The sequence below is a fragment of the Sebastes umbrosus genome, chromosome 3 (assembly GCF_015220745.1).
Source record: "Sebastes umbrosus isolate fSebUmb1 chromosome 3, fSebUmb1.pri, whole genome shotgun sequence".
In the NCBI taxonomy this organism is placed as follows: domain Eukaryota; kingdom Metazoa; phylum Chordata; class Actinopteri; order Perciformes; family Sebastidae; genus Sebastes; species Sebastes umbrosus.
In genome coordinates this window covers 40,820,665-40,841,659 of record NC_051271.1, presented here as the reverse complement: position 1 = coordinate 40,841,659, position 20,995 = coordinate 40,820,665, and the positions used below count along the sequence as shown (strand labels likewise).

The following is a 20,995-nucleotide window of genomic DNA, read 5'->3' as shown; positions in this document are numbered from 1 at the left end:
GGATGCTCCGCGGACACTGTTCTTGCTGGTATAATAGAGTTTATTACAAACAAGCAACAAATGTCATAACGAACGTCTAGAGCGTCCGGAGGTCTCAAGTCAAATCTGAAAGTCCTGCACTTCGGGGCTCTCGCACCTCCTTATAACGGGGTCATATCATGCAGCATCTGCTCTGAGGATATGACCCTGTATGGCTCCTTTGTCCTAAATGTTTATCTTTCAGCCCCTGGACATATCCTATGACCCTAGGTCTCCACGTATGCTTCCTACACATCTGTTTACAATTAGGGGCCCCACTGTCCGGTGCAAGACCTGAAAATATACCACAGTCTGCTAACTGCTTAAACAATATCTGGGTCTCTTTGGCTTGCTTAATATTCCACACTTATCACCTTGTTTAATTCAACTCTGCCTTTGAGTGGCTGGTCCAGTTCCATATGAGAGGGTTGTTGGCTAACAGCTGCACAAAGCTGCAGACTCAGGGGTTGATCCTCAGTGGAATCAACAGCACCAGTAAACTCTTTCACTACAAGGTGATCCGGTGGTTAACATGAAAATATTGTTTAATGGACCTTGATCAGTCTGACGGCCAGCTAGAAGTCATCCGATGACTCATTTCAGCATCCTGGTGAGGAAGTTGCTTGCGAAGATTCCGGCGACGAGGATGACGGACCATGAGCAGCAATGTTGAGGCCACGCCGTAAAACCAGCTGTGTTAACTGACAGAACATTCCCCCACTGTAGTGGTAGTGGACTTATTGTGGCCTGGGAATATGCACTTCCTGAAATGTGTTGTCCTCCTCAGCAGTGGATGCAGTAGACTGGTCCTGATGCGAGTCTGGAGGTTTGAGGGAGAACCTTGAGTATTAACAAAATACTGTCACGCGAGGATGTTCAGTGAGTCGGAGCTTACCTGTATTTTCCATCCCGACCATCTCCTTTTCTTCCTTTGATCTGGACTCCTGCTCTCACACGAGCCTGATCAGAGACATTCAAGACCAGCTCAGTCGCACAGCAGTTTGTGAAATAGTTACAAAATTTAATGTGTTCATTCGTGTACATATATACGAATTTCATAAAAAAAAAAATGTCATGATGGTCAGCACAAAATTAATTTTTATGTAGTCCACGTAATTGTGAACCGGGAAATATAGAGAGCAGGAGGCACAGGCCTTTCGTCCAGGAGACCGGTGTTCGTGGTCCTGTGTGTAACCACAAGTCAAAAGTTGATTTATTTGTCACGTAACTACCGTACTTAAATTACAGCACTTCTGGAGTTATTTTACGTACTTTAGTTACGCCACTTCTGGTGTATTCAGATCCAAACTGCAATCTTTTGTTGTTGTGTACGTCCTACTCCTACTATCGTTTGCGATGTAAAGCCTAAGCTCACGATTTATGTGCTCAAAACTGTGCGGTCCGATGTGAGCCACAACATGAGTTCTCACACTGTACGTGTAAAATAGAAAAAAAACATGGCTGGTCGGCACCTGCGAGCCGTTCTGGCTGTTGACAGTTGTCAATAAAGATTTGTGTTTGAAAGCTCTGAGGCAGGTAAAGTGTGTGTTGCTAGCAGTGTCCGTACAGGTCACAATGCTAACAAGACAGAAACGTGCTGCGTGATCATCTGTGCCATCCTGTCTGCTGAAACGTCTAAAAACAGAAAAGCAGCTGATAGTGATCAAACAGCTGATAGTGATCAACAGCTGATAGTGATCACAGCTGATAGTGATCAAACAGCTGATAGTGATCAAACAGCTGATAGTGATCAAACAGCTTGGGACAGAATCATTCCTCTACAAACGCTGTTTAACTAATCTGCTGATAGTAATCCAGTAGTCCACCTACAGGGTTCATTTGGTTTTTTTTTCATACATGAAAACATCTGGACACAACATGTTAAAACTACGTTAGACTAACGTTAGTTGAGTTTCTGTTTAGTTTTTTTACTTTACTCCCGTCAGGGATAATTTTGCCTCGCTCTTTCGGCTGGATATGTGAAGCTGATGTTGCGTGCACGCAGATATCATGACGGGGAAAGTAAAGTCATTTTCTCTGAATGAAAAAACCGCCATGGATGCGTGCTTGCGCTGCAGAGGGCAGAGCTGGCAAGCTGGCGCATGTCTGGAGAGTGGACAGGAGTAACGTTTTCATTCTTTACTAATAAAAGTGCTAAAAAACACTTTGATATAACTTTTTGTCATTCTTAAATACAAGGTACAAATCCTTAGTCATCCATACAATACATTTTATATCGATATTTGTCTCCGTGAAGGACAACTTGCCGAGTACCTATCATGTAGTTGGATCGTAGGGAATATAAATCGATACATCGATGTAGTAGATGAATCGTTACACCCCTATGCATGAATGAAATGTACATTTCGGGACTATTTCATGATCTGCCGTGAGACTGTGTTGTCAAGACAGTTGTTAATAGCAGGTTTTAGCTTCAAACACATCTCAAGATGAATAGAAGGAAAATGTCACCATTGTGATTGGTCAAGGGATGTAGGTACGCACCTCTTCAGCAGCCTTTTTCCAATCCAGTTTGGCACACAAATTGTGACGAAGAAAATCGACTGCATTAACACACAAATGGTAAGGCCTGTCCATAGTCCTTTTACAGAGATGAGAGAAGAGTTTAATGGCTTTCCTGAACATGACCTGACAAGCAAGAGATAAAAGACTACATACAGCACTAATTTCACATTTGTATATTAATGGTCTGGTCCTTACCTACAATGCCCATATTTGCTGCAAACATTAGAGACACACCAATAGGGAAACCAATGAAGTAATATCCCACCAGGTTACACAGAGCACCAATCATCTGTTTCCCTGCTCCTCTGAGAACACTCCAGCCACACCCTGTCCACATCAAACAGGACATTGGTCAAATCACATTTTTATATGTCTAAAATCCTGATTACTTGCATGATATTTCTTACCGCAACAGCATCAGCAAGATGCATGAAGACAAATATTACCATGACGTCAGGCACCTCTGTAAAATGTCTCTAAAAAACATAAACATATTTTGGTAAGGATGATTAGTGATCAGATCGGAGTTCTTCAGTGAGGTAGCTGTATGAAACATCTCCATCTGACACGATTCAAACAATGAGCAGATTACCTTTGTTTAGCTTCAAGGATAACTTTGGTATTTTTCTCCCATGTTTTGTGTTTAAGTGACTAGAAGTACATTTTTTGAAACTGGTCCAGTATGAGAGAGAACGCTGCAGCCACCAGCCGCTAAACGATCAATAATATAATCATGAAGGGCAACCTGGCACCTCAGTTTACATCCACTGGAGTGCTTGGTTTTTTACAACTGACAGGCTCAGATTGGTATTAGAACGTATCTGACAACATTATGGAGAGGACCCTACAGAGAAATTAAAACTGTTTCTAACCTTTTGCTTTCTGTTTGTCATTGTGTCATGTGACTTGTGACAGAGGAAACACGAGTGAGAGTGGAGGAGGAGTGCCACGGGACACTGTGTTGTCAGAGTTTGTTGTGTTGGAGTACAGAAAGCGTAGCCAAAGAACACCACTGTATTATGGCTAAGAAGTGAAAGTCAATTGTTCCTTCCATTGCAACAGTCAACCCAGCAGCAGAGCTACGCTTCCGCATGTTGGACTGAAGGAGACTACCGGACGCCAGTAAAACGTACGCCTACAAAGTGCTGTTTTAAAACGATAAAACAAAGTACAGCATACAGCCAAGGGTGTATTAGAAGATAGAAAAGTGATGAATTACAGCCAATATATCCATTATTACAGCCACATACAGCTTAGCAGGAAGCGGGTTAGAAACAGATATGTCATATGAGCGTGCAGGGCGGTGCGATCCCGTGGGTCTGATGCACGTTCATTATGACGAGGAAAATAACTCTGGATTCAGCTGTTAGTTCATTTGACTAATTTTAGGACAAAAGGATTTAAATGAGGACTATTTTAGTGTTCGTACTGGGAAGTTGATTTATCTCGAAAATAAAAAAGTATCCTCTGATTTACAGACGTCTCTTCATACATCCATGCCCACAGACTCATTGCTGTTTTCAGTCCAAAATGGCAGCAGCGCTACCGCAGCACCATCTCGTGGCTTTTGACAAAAAGCACCAGAGTATTTGTCTCTTTGCTTCTAGACTCTTCTGGGTAGCGTAGTGTTATCTAAAGATTGTCCATGTCACAGTTGAATATTTAGCTGATTCAACAATATGGATGCAATGCAAGATTTCAGAACGAGACTTCTCTGAATGAGACACACCATAACAAACAGAACCGGTGATCCAAGAGAAAGGTCAGAAAAGGTTTCATTTCTGTGTAGGGTCCTTTCCATAATGTTGTCAGACTGAGCCTGTCAGTGGCAAAACAAGAACTTTTAGTGGACATAAACTGACGCTACCAGGTTGCCCTAAATGATTACATCACAGCTGGTTTAGCAGCTGGCGGCTGCAGCATTCTCCCTCAATACTGGACAGGTTGAAAAAGACTGAAGTTATCCTTTAACTGAACTGGAAACAAACTGGGCCACATACAGTGTAAAATGGCTGACTTAGAGTTTTAATGTGGCACCACGAATAAGGAGTTTTGTTGTTTTTGAGCCAGCACGAAGATGATGACCTTAGTTAATGCATAACAGCCTGGACAGAAACATGAAACTGAGCCTGGTATGTCACATGACTGCAAATAAGGATGCACTAAATGAATCCTTCTGTCAGCACAAGAGTGAAGAATACTGCCAAAGGCTTTACTCACTGCTCCGATGTGAAGATGTATCCAATGACATCTTTGGCAGCGCCAAGGCTGGCTCCAAGAAAACATGCAACTATCACTACCGCGTGGAAAAAAAACCAAAATACAATAGTTGTTAATAATTTGAACTCTGAGCGAAAACTGTGTTTTTGAACAATTTAAAACAAAATTGATTCATGAGGTTTTGAGATCGGTCCAGACTGCACAGAGCTGACATTTACAGCAGGAGTGGTTGATCAGGCCCTGAAAAAAGCCCTGGAGCACAATGACCCACACGACTGACTTATTACTCAACAAGTCAGTAACACTTTATAACTCACATGTTGAGAAGTAGCACCTGTTCATTTCACTAACGCTGCGTTTTCAGATGATTGCCATGCACTTCTATGTATTAATATTAGGGTGTCAATCCATTCAAATATTTAATATCGATAAATCGCAGATTAATAAATGTTTGTATCTGTTCAAATGCACCTTAAAGGGAGATTTGTCCAAGTATTTAATACTCTTATCAACATGGGGGAGTGGGCAAATATGCTGCTTTATACAAATGTATGTATTATTGTGATGTCTTGAGAGGTCGGGAGCTTTTCTCTCGGAGCTTTAAAAGGCCTCTGGGTGCAGGAGATTGAAGAGAGACAGGCTTTGCTTCCAACTTAGATTTCTGTGTATTCAGCTTTCTCATAACAGGTCAACTTAATTCTTACAGTCAGCCCGGGTAAACTCCTGAGGAAGGCTCAACTCTTTGGGGTCAGCAAGGAAATCCCTCACAACCTTCTACTACTCCTTCATTGAGAGCATCATGACTTTCTCCATCACCTGCTGGTTCTACTCCATCAGCCTTCAGAATAGAAACCGCCTGCAGAGCACAGTCAAAGTCTGCTCCAAACTTATTGGACTTCCTGCTAGAGCTCTCCCCACCCCCTATGCGAGCAGCAGATGCTAAGGTCAGCCAGCAGGATTCTTACAGGACCCCTCACACGTCATGTTCCCTGCATTTGAGTGGCTCCCCTTAGGACGCCGGCTTCGCATGCCCAGGCTGCAGGACACAGAGGAGAAGGGCAACATTTGTCCCCAAGGCTGTCCTGCTCCTCAACTCCCAACCATCCCTGTCCCTCTACTCACCCAACTACCCCACACCTCCCCCCCCACACACAATCTCCCTCACACACAGACTTGCACACTTGCACATGGCTTCGGCCCTGGACTGCTTTTCATTCATCTGTTTTTTGTTTTTTTTTGTTTTTTTCATCCATAAGTACCGTATACTGTGTATACTGCACTATTTGCACTATTTTAAGTATTTTAAGTATTTACTGGTATTAGTACTATATTAGTATCACTTTTTTAACTTTAAAGACGTTTCAAATTTCCTGTTTGTTGTACTACTCTACGAGCCTCTACAATTGCCCCTCAGGGACAAATAAAGTGATTTGAATTGAATTGAATTGAATTGAAACCAAACAAAAGCGTATTCTAACCAAAACTCTCATTCAAGGTCTTCTCTGCAACACAACAACAGACTGGCTTCTCTCTCTGTGCACCTCAAACTTTTCCTCTCCTTCACCTCCTCTGTTCCCCCCCACCAGCTCTCTCACTGGAACAATCAGCTCACACCATTCAGCTGGGCAATACCCTTTGTCCTGACTGCCCTGCTGACTATGGCTTCTGTAGTCTTTGAGTGGACGCCATGATGGGTTGTAGTCCTTGATGCAGCCACCGGGAGGGAATGTATCTCCCTCTGTGACACACCCTCTCATGACATCACAATATCTATTATTGGAAATCAATCAACAACCCAAAACAATGACAGATATTGTCCAGAAACCCTCACAGGTACTGCATTTAGCATAACAAATATGCTCAAATCATAACATGTCAAACTGCAGCCCAACAGGCAACAACAGCTTTCAGTGTGTCAGTGTGCTGACTTGACTATGACTTGCCCCAAACTGCATGTGATTATCATAAAGTGGGCATGTCTGTAAAGGGGAGACTCGTGGGTACCCATAAAACCCATTTACATTCACTGATCTTGAGGTCAGAGGTCAAGGGACCCCCTTTGGAAATGGTCATGACAGTTTTTCTTCAACATTTTTTTTTGTTTTATTTAGCCTCCTTCGCGACAAGCTAGTACGACCTGGTTGGTACCGATATATTTAAAACAAATTGCGTTAACTTTGACAGCCCTAATTACTATGTACTGTCTGTTTTAATACCTATTTTATGAACGTCATGTTGTCTGCGTTGCTGTTAGTGTTAAGAAGGCTTTTTGTGTTCAGGTATTTGTGACCGATGTGTCAAATGTATTGGGAATACAAACGGCCACTAAACTACAACTACTGCTCAAGTGTAAAGGCAACATGTACAGTATGCATTGGGTCTTACATGCACAAATGATGGGGATTTTGCAAGACAGCTTGGCCTGCTCTATATTTCCTGCACCAAGAGCATTCCCAACCCGTACACTGGCAGCAGCAGAGAATCCTAATGGGAACTATAGAAAAAAATAGATAAGTAATTACCAACCGTGTATTTAAAGTGACTTTTCCTTAAAGGGATAGATCAGATTTTTTGTATGGGGTTGTATGAGGTACTCATCCATAGTCAGTGTGTTACCTACAGTAGATGACAGTTAGCACAGACAGACAGGAGTACCAGCACGGGAGCAAAGGAAGGTACTGGTGTGGACGGGGACAGCAGCAAGACGTATTTTAGACACCTAAAGAAAGGCCCCCCTAAAAAAATCAATATCAGCGTAAGTGTACGTTCTATTTAGAATATTTTCACTGGTTTACCTTGCTGTTAGACAGCCTTTTCTGACGGGGAACTGAAGCCGTTATCTATGCTCTTTTAAAACCCACCAGACTACTTTGACAAAAGCAGTAATTATACCTCTCAGAACACGAGAGTTCTACCCCTGTCTGGATCGGTTAGTTTGTTTGTGTTATTGTGTGACTTTGAGGAATCCAAACTCACCTTTTAAAACACCAAAGTTAGGTAAAGCGGTGAAAAATATTCTAAATATAGCGTATGTTTTGGGTGGGCCTTATTTTGAAGTGTCCACAGCAGTACCTTGCTTTGCTCCCGTGCTGGTACTCCTGTCTGTTCCTCCAAACTGGGGGCGTGCTGTCCGTCATCTACTGTAAGTAACACACTGACTATGGATGAGTACCTCATACAACCCCATTTCAAAAAATCTAAACTATCTCTTCAACTATAATTTCATTAGAACAATGCTCAACACACAAGCAGAGGGTTAGCGCTTACAATTAATACATAATTAATGGCAGGGCAAAACATATAGAGGATTTACCATGTACGCTACAACCGCCAGCTCATAAGTTATAGACTGAGCTCCCAGCTCAGACTCACTGATCAGTCCGGCCAGGAATCCTCCTATTTCAAACATCCACCACTCCAGACAGAGCATGAGCATACTGGGGATGGCCAGCTGGACGAAGGGTCCCCACTCCTGCAGACAGTCCAGTGTCCAACCTGTGGGTCAGAGGGCTTTACATTAAGCTGTAGATCATCTTTTCATTTCTCATTTCATGTTGGAGCTAACTCCTGTGAGCACCTGGTTCGGCTGAAATCACAATACAGAAAAGGATGGACATACGCTGATATGAGATTTATGCTTGACAAAATCTATCCGCATGAGTCTATTATTTGAAATGATTCAAATACTGCAGAAGAAGTCATCAAGTTGGGTTGAAATCACAATGGCTGTTGTTGATCTTTCGGCTGCTCCCGTTAGGGATCATTGATCCGCACTTTGATTTGGCATAGGTTCTAAACCGGAAACTGGAGGAGATCAAACCCAGGACATTTTTGCTGTGAGGCGAAAGCACTAACCACTGCGTCACCGTGCCGCCCTTAAGTCACAATGACTGTACTACTGGCAAAGTATTGCTAGTCTTATACAACAGCCTTCTGACAAATGATAGAAGTTCAAAGTAAATCCTAACGCGGGCCAGCTGAGTCATCGCTGTAACCTCTCCTCCACACTACATTACACCGTCCTAGAGTGCAACTAATCTTGTCAAACATTAATAACTGGAATGTTCACAATGGACAACCAGTCAAGACGGTGTGAAACACCAGAAGCTTGAATGATGAAAGAGGATGAAATTACTGGATAGAATACGAGAATTATTGCAGTTTACGAAGAAAAGAACACATTTTAATCAATGTCATGTTGTGGTCAAATATTAGGGATACACCGATCCCACTTTCTCTGTCCCAACAGGGATACCTGGGTTTTGGGTATCAGCCCATACCGAGTACTGATCCGATACCGGTGTTTAATTAATCAGCTGTATGCCTCACTGTGTGGCTCATTCTGTTATGTGAAAGGCAACATCAGGCTGGACTTAACCATTGCTTTCCTAACTTTTTAAAACAAAATGTGAGAAGTAAATACATAGATATACATTTATCGTATTGTTCTTTAGTATTAAAATAACAAATTATGCATCAGCAACTTGGTAAAAAATCATTGTTCAACACATTGTTCGAAACTTAAAACAGGAATTAAAATTCCAGTATATAATGTCTATAAATATAGTATTGAATTGAATAGATCGGCCCCTTAGTCACGGATATCCTATCCAGCTATCTGAATCAGCCAGATGTCCGCCATCAGTATCAGTGCATCCCTATCAAATATCTCAGTAACAATGAGAAAACAGCTGACCTCCCCATGTGGCCTTATGCAGACCCCTCCAGCAGATGTAAATGAATAAGACCACAGCCAGCACATACTGGGAGATAGCATTGGCTGCAGCAGATCCACTTGAAGAAGAAAAAACAGCAGATTTAGAACAAAGAAGAATGAGGAAACAGTAGAAAGCATTATTATATTCACATTTTTTTGAAAGCGGTTCATGGCTGTAGTGTTTATTCAGATTAATATGAAAGACGTTACTGAATAATAACACACTGCGTGATGAGATAAACAAATGCCTCTGTACGATGTCATCAGATACAACAATCCGGTTCTAAACACTACGTTTGACAAATAATAACAACTGTTGAATTTGACACTTGTTCCATTGAATAAGGCATATATTACTGTTACGTCGGATTGGTATAGTCTTGTTATCAGGATAAGACAGACAGATTGATTGACAAACATTATCATTCAGTGTTTACTGTATATTAGGGCTGCTCGATTGCAGCAATCATGATTATTTTAGTCAATATTGAGATTGTGATTATTTAACACGATAACTCAGTGACTTTGGAAAAATCATGCTTTTTTTGTCTTTTTCCACACACAGTGAATTTCCTTGAACTTTTATTTTAATTAAACTGAAAAAAATAAATAAAAAAAATTGTAAAAAATTAGATAAATAAAATAAATGATATATATTTAAATAAATAATATAAAATAATAAATACAAATAAATTAGTTCAAAATAAATATGGTCAACTATGTTGTAATGTTAATGCACTTCCACAACGTACTGAAATCTAGACAATACAATACAAAATAAAATAGTATATAAAAATACATTTGATCAAAATAAATAAGATCAACTACTAATAATACTATAGTATACTGCCACAAGCTATTGAAACTCCTTAACATATATTCAACATTTTGGTAAACTATATTCAACACATTTCAGTCAGTACGGTCTGTGAAAATGGGTGGGGAAAGGTTAGGGTGCGCTGGATTATTAACACAAAACAAAACAATAGCATCATTGGAATGTGGCATAATAATTATAATAATAATAATATCTCCATTATCTTGCTTTAATCCCCCAGCCCTACTGTATATTATACTGTAGCATATTTAATACAACTTACCTCTGTGACATACCATGTTAATCATTACAAGCAGAATTAATACTCATCTGATTGTTTCTAATGACATAATTGAGTGTAATAATATGCTAATAATTAGTAGCTCTACTTAAAATCATGATGTTGGAAAACTCACGCAACGCCCAAATCCAGACGGTAGAGGAAGACGTAGTTGATGACTGCGTTGAGGATATTTGCAATCGCTCCAGTCATGACCTGAGGCCATATAATTCCCTGTAAACCACAACACTTCGTATCAATATCAATTTTAATAACTAAGGTCCAGACATAAATTTCACATCAGAGGGTTTGCATTGCTGCACCTGATTTTGAAGATACCTCCCTTGCAGCTGGTACATAAAAGAAGCCTGAAGAAGAAAACAGAAAATGAAATCAGTGTCAGTTCGGCATATTGTTGGCAAATTACAGCTTGAGAATAATGATCAAGCAAAAGTTGAAAACCTCTGTATGTATTGTATCATCATCTTCATTTACTAACCGGCAGAGCAGGCATGAAGATCTTCACATACAGCTGGGAGAGGCTTCATGCAGAAATGAAACAAACAAGTATGCATATGGAATTGTGGGGTTCAAACATATGATAAAATGCCGTCATTAGGATTCATCCTCTGGTGACGATGTCAGGTCTGGATCGAAATCAGTGCATGAATCCAACTAAAAAAGTCTCAGAAGACAAAACTGATAACTGTCTCATTAAAAACTATTTTATTATTTATTATTAATTAGAGACTAACTGGTGAACATAGTGATGCATTTAGCAGCTAAAGAGTCCGATATTTCCCTCAGGAGTTGGTGGAGATCAAGCCAGAGCTAAAAAGGAGAGTGAATATTGTTCTTTAATTCATCAGGTGGCCAGATTAGAAACACTGCTCTGAATGAATTCTATAGCTGCTCTGTATCTCCAGGATGTGTAAATAAGTAACTATTTGCCATAACTATACTTTGTGTGTGTTTACAGCTTTGTTTCTGCTGCCCCCAAGTGGCCAAAAAAGTTCAGTTAATGCAGGTTTCATGTAAACGGTGTTAAGTTGTTGCATTCATTCCACTTCTAAAGATCTAAAAGTGTAAACAGCTGGTCAGTCTAGATAAGGCCACATGCCCAACAGTTACAGGGATGAGATGCCGAAGGAGTGTTGTTTTGGGGGAGACAGTAGGATTTGAAGGCAGCTTAAAAGGTATGTTAGGTCAGGTATGGCAAACTCTTTTCACATTTATTCAGCAGTAATAGCAGCTATAGATATCAACAAGTGCTTTTTGACTAGTTACAATTCCAAACCAACGGTTTAATGTAAATGTGACTAGTAGTGATTCTAGTTAAAGATATCTACAATTCATTTCTCACTAGTCAAACTTCTTGATATTGACAGTCAACGTTTACCATTGACTTCAATTCAAACTCAATTACAGATATCTAGAAATCAATTTTGACTAGTTGCAACTCTAATAAACGATATCTACAACTCAAGTATCACTAGTCAAAATGTTCATTGTCCATCAACAATTCAGTTCTTACTAGTGGAAATGTTCATTGTAGATATCTATGATAAAAACATCACAGATATCATAAATGGAATTCTTGATATTATTATAAATTCAATTGTAACTAGGAGTGTAATTACAAATATCTAGAATTGCATTTCAGATATCTGAAATATAATTTTAACTAGTGGAAATTATATTTAGGGCCCGAGCACCGACAACGTCGGGCCAGCGTAGGCCCTATTGAAACTGTAGTGTTTCTTCTTTTTCTTTTTCTCTCAAATGAATTGCCTTTTTGACGACCTTAGCCATCTCAAAAAGTTGCTAAACTTGGCACACTTATCAGACAGGGTGAAAATTTTGATATTTTAAGGGTCTCGAGCTTGGCTGTTACAAAATGACTCGCTAGCGCCCTCTAGAAAAATTGATATCCGCGCTCCGGTTTCACCTACAAGTATGAAATTTGGCAGAGATATGTAACATGTGGAGACGCACAAAAAAGTCTATTGGAGTTATGGCCAAAACTCAACAGGAAGGCAGCCATCTTGAATTTAATATGCGATTTCCGCCCATTTTTAGCGTTTTATAGGCCGTGTACTTTAACGAACTCCTCCTACAGATTTAATCAGATCGACTTGAAATTGGGTCAGGACCATCTTAAGACCTTGAGAATGAAAAGTTATCAAATTGATGAGTTTTCACTGAACGACCTGACCCTGGCGTGGCGGCCATTTTGAGCCATTCGCCATGAAACAAGAAGTTGTTGTAACTCAACTGTGCATAGTCCGATCTGCCCCAGATTTCTCGGGTATGATGGTGGTCCAGTCCTGACGACATGTAAAACTATACTCATAGCCCCGCCCCCTGCACATAGTCCACGCCCCCTTTCATAACTAATGAACCGTTTGTCGTAGACTCTTCTGGGAGGTGTCATATCACTCAGCAGAGTTCCTGTTTCATTGGTTAAGGTTAGCCCCACCCCCTAAATTTAGCCACGCCTCCTTTTTATAACTCATGAACCGTTTGTGCTAGACTCTTGTGGGAGGTGTCATATCACTCAGCAGAGAGTGCCTGTTAAGTTGGTTAAGGTTATCCCCGCCCCCTACACATTAGCCACGCCCCTTCCATAACTCGTGAACCGTTTTTCGGAGAGTCTTGTGGCAGGCGTCATGGCGCTCGTCACAGTTTGGGTTTCACCGTGCCCGGCCACGTCGGTCAACGTCCCGCCAGCACCCCCGACGCGCGAGGAGGGGCAAGGGCCCTTTCATCGCTGCTCGCAGCTTTAATTGTACTTGAGATGTATACAATTCCTTTTATAACTAGTCAGAATTGAATTTTAGATCTCAAAACATACTGATTCGGAATGAATAGGATCATTTGGGCTACATATCCAAAATGCAATTGTTGATATCTGAAATGTGAAATTGCATTTCCACTAGTCACAATCCTTTTTAAACATGTGGTAATTAAATTGTAAATATTTATTATCCTTATTCTTACTAGTGAAAAAATAATTAATGATATCTATAATAAAATTAAAGATATGTGTAAATCAGTTTGGACTAGTCGAAATGTAATTCCTAAAACATAAATATTAGGGCTGTCAAAGTCAATGCGATAATAAAGCATTAACGTAAAATGACATTTTGAGGTTGTAGCGGGCTCAGTATTAAAGCTAGAGTGAAGATTCCATTGGTACCAAGGCCTACTGAAAGAGGCTGGGACACGGGTCCTGAGCTATGGAGTATGACACAGTGGAACTAGAGCTGCTGTCGTGCGTTGCTATTGGTTCAATGTCGGTGAGTGCAGACCGCGCATGTGTTGTACTCCAATAACAGGACGCGATGATGACACGTGACATATTCTCTTTTCACCCTCCTTGATTGGTACCAACCATGTCATACTAGCTTGTCGTGAAGGAGGCTAAATAAAACTAAAACATTACGCTAAATTTTGTTGAAGAAAAACTGTCATGGCCATTTCCAAAGACCTCTGACCTCCAGATATGTGAATGTAAATGGGTTCTATGGGTACCCACGAGTCTCCCCTTTACAGACATGCCCACTTTATGATCATCACATGCAGTTTGGGGCAAGTCATAGTCAAGTCAGCACACTGACACACTGACAGCTGTTGTTGCCTGTTGGGCTGCAGTTTGCCATGTTATGATTTGAGCATATTGTTTTATGCTAAATGCAGTATCTGTGAGGGTTTCTGGACAATATCTGTCATTGTTTTGTGTTGTTAATTGATTTACAATAATAAATATATACATACTTTTGCATAAAGCACCATATTTCTCCACTCCCATGTTGATAAGAGGATTAAATACTTGACTAATCTCCCTTAAAGGTACATTTTGAACAGATAAAAAATATGTGACTAATTAGCAATTAATTCTGGACAATCATGCAATTAAATATTTTAATCAATTGACAGCCCTGATACATATGCTTTAATTTAAAATTTGACCAGTCAAAATGTCATTTTCACTAGTGAAAAGTGAATCGCTGCTGGTTGTGTTCAAAGGGCTTGAGCCATAGGTCAAGTCTAGAGAATGGAGTCAAGGGCTCAGCAGATTTATGACGCCACAGACTGATGCACACTGCAGAGCTTAATGACAGGTCAAAACATCATTTTACATGAATACTGGGCTTCCATAGGAATGCTCACCCACGTTTTGGCACATTTTACTGTGTTTACTGACAATACGCATTCATTCCATTTCTAAATGTCTACAAGTGTGAACAGATAATCGTTCTACTGTAGATGAGACCACATGTACAGTAGTATCACTAAAGGGAAAGATGCTGAAGATGTACAGTATATTGTTATTAAATAATGGCTGACCTGGCGACCTCTGGGCTCTGTTTGACAGCAAGCAGGAGAGGTTCAGTGTTGAGGAGGATGGCCCAGCAGGGGAAACAGGCCAGCAGCAGAATCAGAACCCCCCTCTGGAGAATCACACCCACACGCTTCAAGTTACCGCTCCCATACGTCTGCGTGAAACAGGTAGACGGATACTCAAATAAGCCGAGTTGGAAAACACCAAATCACACCAATAACCACGGGTGTGACTGATCAAAGAAAACTAACATGATACAAAAGCTCATTGTTGAGCTGCTTTAAAGGGGACTCTAGGGCAACCCGGGAACCCAGCAGCAGCAGTTGTGTTTGACTTGGTTGGATACAGTGAGGTGATGAGGACACTACCTGAGATATGAGGGTATCACAGGTTAACGACAAACCAGTGCCAATGGAAATACCAGTGACATTAACCACCTGCAAAAAAACAACAACAAACAAACATATATATTAAAAGATGAATAATTCATACACCAGAAGTGGCAGGCTGGGATTCCAGTCCAAACACAGACATGACTCAAGAAAGTCTCCTCACCGCAATTGATAATGCTACTCCTGCAAGTTCAGTTTTCCCCAGATGACCACAGAACACAGTGCTGACGAAGCTGATCATAAAGACCATCAACTGGGAAATGACCTGGAGTACAAAAACACACAATAACCTTCCTCATCATCAAGTCATAGTCAAGTCAGCACACTGACACACTGACAGCTGTCGTTGCCTGTTGGGCTGCAGTTTGCCATGTTATGATTGGAGCATATTGTTTTATGCTAAATGCAGTACCTGTGAGGGTTTCTGGATCAATATCTGTCATTGTTTTGTGTTGTTAATTGATTTACAATAATAAATATATACATACATTTGCATAAAGCAGCATATTTGCCCACTCCCATGTTGATAAGAGTATTAAATACTTGACAAATCTCCCTTCAAGGTACATTTAGAACAGATAAAAAATGTGTGATTAATTTGCGATTAATCACGATTACCTATGGACAATCATGCGATTAATCGTGATTAAATATTTTAATCGATTGACAGCCCTAATAAATGTAAATATAAACACGAGTCACCATGGACAATTACAGTGAGAAAAGACATAATAGCCTTACTGTATCAAATAAAACAAATATGTAAGGGAGCATGCATTGTTGTGGTTATCGCCATCTTGTTGCACTAGTTTTGGCACATGTGTGCAAAAGAGTGAGTGCAATTGTCTAGAATTTGCACAATAACCACTTGCACATGTCTTGCTGATAAAAACTGATGAGTTGATACTCAGTGAAACTTACATAATCTTCACAACTTCTAAACAATATGTCATCGTTTGAGCCATCACATTCAAAATGATCCATTGTTCCATCACTTGTTCAGAGATTTGAGATTATTGTTTTGAAAAGAAAGAATTCTCATCCGAGAATGGAGCCAAAGTGAATAAGAAAAACTGTAATACATGTAATGCATTGCTATATACATATATACTGGAAAAACAAAGTTTGGAAACTTGTGTTTGGTCGATTATTTCTCTGTTGTTACAATGCTAATTGGCATTGTATTTTACATCGTTGGAAAGCCTGTTTATTTACCTTCACAATGATGTCCAACTTGTAAGGATCATGCATTTGTGAGATGAGCAGCACAGCTGATTATGTAGGTAGCGCCCAAGAAAAATTTGCCAAAATGCTCCGTTGGTGTTAACTCTTGTTTTGAGTTGTTTGGTGGATTGGATGATTGAACTCTCTATCAGTAACAAGGAACAAACAAGACATATTGGCTATTTTACACTTATTCATTTAATACACCGTCAGGAGCCTCAGTAGCGGTGGAAGATCCATACGCAGCCACAACAGCCCTGGCACTTCCTCCTCATGCTGGTCACCAACCTGGTCACACGTTGCTGTGGGATGGCGTTCCATTCCTCAACCAGGATTGGTTGCAGGTCAGGCCAGCGTGGTTGTGTTGGTAACTCTAACATGTACAGCACGCCCAAGCTGATCCAACAAGTGTTGAATGGGTTGAGGCTGTGGACTCTTGGCAGGCCGTTCCAGTTCTCTCTTACTCCCACATTGTGGAGGTAGTCTGTGATAACCCTGGCTCTGTGGGGGTGAGCGTTGTCATCTTGGAGGATGAAGTTAGGTCCCAGATTGTGGAGATGTGGGATCGCCACTGGCTGCAGAATCTCGTCCCAATATCTCACTGCATTGAGATGGCCTTCAATGATGACAAACCTTGTTTTTGCCAGTGAGGGAGATGCCCCCCCACACCATGACACAGCCTCCACCAAAAGCTGTTACTCCATCGGTGCTACAATCAGCATAGCGTTTCTCCCGCGTCGTCTCCATACTTTGACCCTGCCGTCCAACTTTCGCAGACAGAACCTGGACTCATCACTGAACATGTATGTAAAATACAATGACCATTAAGCATTGTAACAACAGAGAAATAATCGACCAAACACAAGTTTCCAAACTTTGTTTTTCCAGTTTATTTACTGTATAAAACACACATGTAACATATCCTATGTGTACCGTATTGACTTTTCCCAGTAAACTTTGACCTGCTGTTGAAATGGGCAGGTGTGATACACATTCAGCTAGACAGAAGTGACATAGTGTATAGTCCAGTAAGCAGTCAGGGTCAACAAAAAGTAGAAACAAAACAGAGATTTACAGTTTTTTCTCAATCACTGTTGCTCATTTTTCAAAACGGTCTTTACTTTCTCTAAAACTCAGAGTGCGACTGTCACAACTGTTTCATGGGACATCACAACTCTACTGCATGTCTTGCAAAAGGTAATCATTTACCCACAACACTTCAGTTCATGCTTCTTAAACCAGTTATTGTGTCAGTAAGTTGGCCAATGCCACCAAAGAACAGTTGGTTTTGTCATCACGCTGAGCCGTACTGGTCACATGATTAGATGTTATTTCACCATGGCAGTAATCCATGGAAAATGTTTCTTTATATACACATCTCTGTTTTGTTCTACTTTTTGTTGACACTGACTATTTACTGGACTATACCAGAATATCAGTTTGTGTCTGGCTGAATGTTGTGGTGTATCACCCTGAGCTTTGTTTTAGATTCCCATTTCAACAGTAGGTCACAGCTTACTGAATCCAATAGACCTCCTGTAGTACACAGAAAAAAGATATGCACATTTGTATGTATACAGTAAATCTATTTGAGGAATGAGAATGTGTTACATGTACTGTAAACAGAAATTCCCCTTTGATTCGTTCCATTCAATTATCGCTTCGTAGTACAGGCCTCAGAGCTTGGTGCGGGGATCGTATGATAATATTACACACATATGAAGAAGTTACAGTCATAATCAGACTAAAACAACACAGTTTAAACTGACAGATGCAGGAATGACAGCTGATTTATGCTGTGGGTGTTTACCGCTTTGAATTATGTTTTTATATTTATTCTTTTACTTGGTCTTGAGTCCGTTTCACACCGCCGGAGACGGGACGCAGCTGAAAGAAGGTTGAAATAGTCATAGACGCCATATTTTAGCCACAGGGCAGAAAGAAGTGTAATCTATTCATCCATCACACTCCTAAAAGCTATTTATATCTAGACGCCTATATCTGACTTTTGAGTGTTTCCGTTAATAATTAAATAGTTCTGTTAATTTACGCATTCACTACATCGGGAGGTTTTTTCTTTCACCAGCTGTCCTTTCCTGCATCTGGCGAGCTTCAACTGTGTTACTTTTAGTCTGATAAGTGTTTACCTTCTTTGTATTTGTCTAATATAGTTTACTCTTCCTTTGTTAAATGTGTCTCTCTGCCCTGTCTGTCTGCAGTCTTGGTGGACTTGTCCTTGTCTGTGATTGGTCATAAACTGCAGACACCGCCCCGTTCATGTGAACGCGCTCGTAGCCAGACTGGCAAACCCTGGGTTGATTTACCGAGTTGATAACCAGCATCGTAGGACCGTTTAGTAGTGTGATCTCGGTTAGTTAGGGTTAGTGAAGCCAGATAACGAGAAGATACCCTGGGTATGATGAACTCCCTTCGTTAGTACAGGCTCTGGTTTATGCCATCTACACTTACATTACCCTTAATAAATGTATGCTTATTTATTTATTTATTTATTTATAGGCTTAACTAACTAACTAATTAACTAACTAACCAGCTAACTAAATATCTAAATAAAAAAATGAATAAGCATATTGTAGAGGGGGCCTGGGTTTATGTCAGCTTTACTTACATTACCCTTAATAAATGTATGTTTCATAAAGTATATAACAAAATAATTATAATGTTTACACAATTCAGGGAAAGTGGGAGAGTCCAAGTCAGCACTTGCAAAATCACTTCACGATTCATTTCAAGTTTAGTTCAGTTCAGAGAAGTCAATTTCATGGTCCAGCCCCAAAATCACACATTATACACTAATATAATGTCCTCAGAGGCTTCAGGATGTGTCCCGCCCCCACACACACACAGCAGACTGGAGTCAGTCTTCTTACCACTGGTCCGGCTAGTTTGAAGAGTTGTAGCAGCTCATGTCGGTACTCTGGCGGGATGCAGGCATGCTTTGTTGTTTAGGCAGGACCCCAGTCGTTACTGTTACCCGGTAACGGCGCCCTCTATAGAAGAAGCCGCTTCGCCTGCTTTCAAATCCTCCTTCACTCCCTCACAGTACTTCGTTGGTGTTTTACTAGAAGCGTCCATGACCACGGTGTACGGTGTTGTTCCCCGGACAGACAGACAGACAGACGGACGGACGGACAGATCAGACGGACCGGGGCTTGCTCTCCCTCTGACGGTGACAGACAGAGATCCACCGAGGTTAGACGGGTGAGACCGGGTTTAGACTGGTGTTCGGTGTTCGGTGTTCCGTAACCAGTCTCCTCTCTGAGGGAAGGCTTGCGCACATGGTTCGGGAGTGACGTCACAGCCAACCACCTTGTGCAGCAGTTTGGGGGCGTGGGCCATGGATGGGTTAAAAGCGTCGCTGCCATTGGGTAGACCTGAAGGACGGCTCGAGGAGCGATGAGCGAGGAGGCTTGCTGGAGGAGCCATGAGCGAGGGTGCACCAGTGTCTCCTCCAATGTTCTCCTCCAGTGTCTCCTCCAGTGTATCCTCCAGTGTTTCCTCCAGTGTCTCCTCCAGTGTATCCTCCAGTGTTTTCCTCCAGTGTCTCCTCCAGTGTCTCCTCCACAGAAGTCTTTTACCGACCGACACGCCCCCTTATCGGATATCAGTTTCTGATTGGACGCTGCTGCCGACCGGACTAATCTGATAATTTTACCTCTCAACATCACTGAGTTTTATACCGTAGTCAAGACACCACAGATTAAACATTTAATATTTTAGTTGTCTTCTGATTCACGTCTGTGTTATAATCTGTGTTAACTGTAGGTGTGAACAACAAACGGACTATGTTGATGGTGAAGTGTTCCAGCATCAGAAGGACCTGCAGTAGCTCTGATTCACACACCGTTCACTGAAGGAGTCTGACACTGAAAGAGCTTTATAAAACCTGACAATGAACGGATTTCAAACAACTTTCTTCATTATTAGAGAGAGTTTTTCTTTTGATGATCTGTTATTTCCCCCGTTACCTTTTATTATTGATACAGTTAAAGTCAGAGAGAGAAGGAGGTTCTGTCTTTTACACCTTTACATCATTTATCCTCATTTCCATTCAGTCACATGAGGCTGATAATTCCTGAACGTGGGTTTGATATGAGTTACATCATTTACAATTTCCCTGAAACATTCAGCCTAATACATAACTTCTACTGTCAGAATATCAATAACTACAGACGCTTATAATGAATAAATAATATCCTGGAAAAAACAAAGTTCGGGAAACTTGGTGTTTGGTCGATTATGTCTCTGTTGTTCCAATGCTAATGGTCATTGTATTTTGCATCGTTGGAAAGCCTGTTTATTTACCTTCGCAATGATGTCCAACTTGTAAGGATCATGCATTTGGTGGGATGAGCAGCACAGATGATTATGTGGGTAGCGCCCAAGAAAAATTTACCAAAAATCTCTGCCAATGGTAAACAGTGTATTCTCATAAGGC

General features: G+C 40.9%; 1 pseudogene; it reads right to left on the bottom strand.

Moving 5' to 3' along the window:
* Positions 1–334: 334 nt before the first annotated feature.
* LOC119483566 lies at positions 335–20,036 on the bottom strand (annotated as a pseudogene).
* Positions 20,037–20,995: the final 959 nt, after the last annotated feature.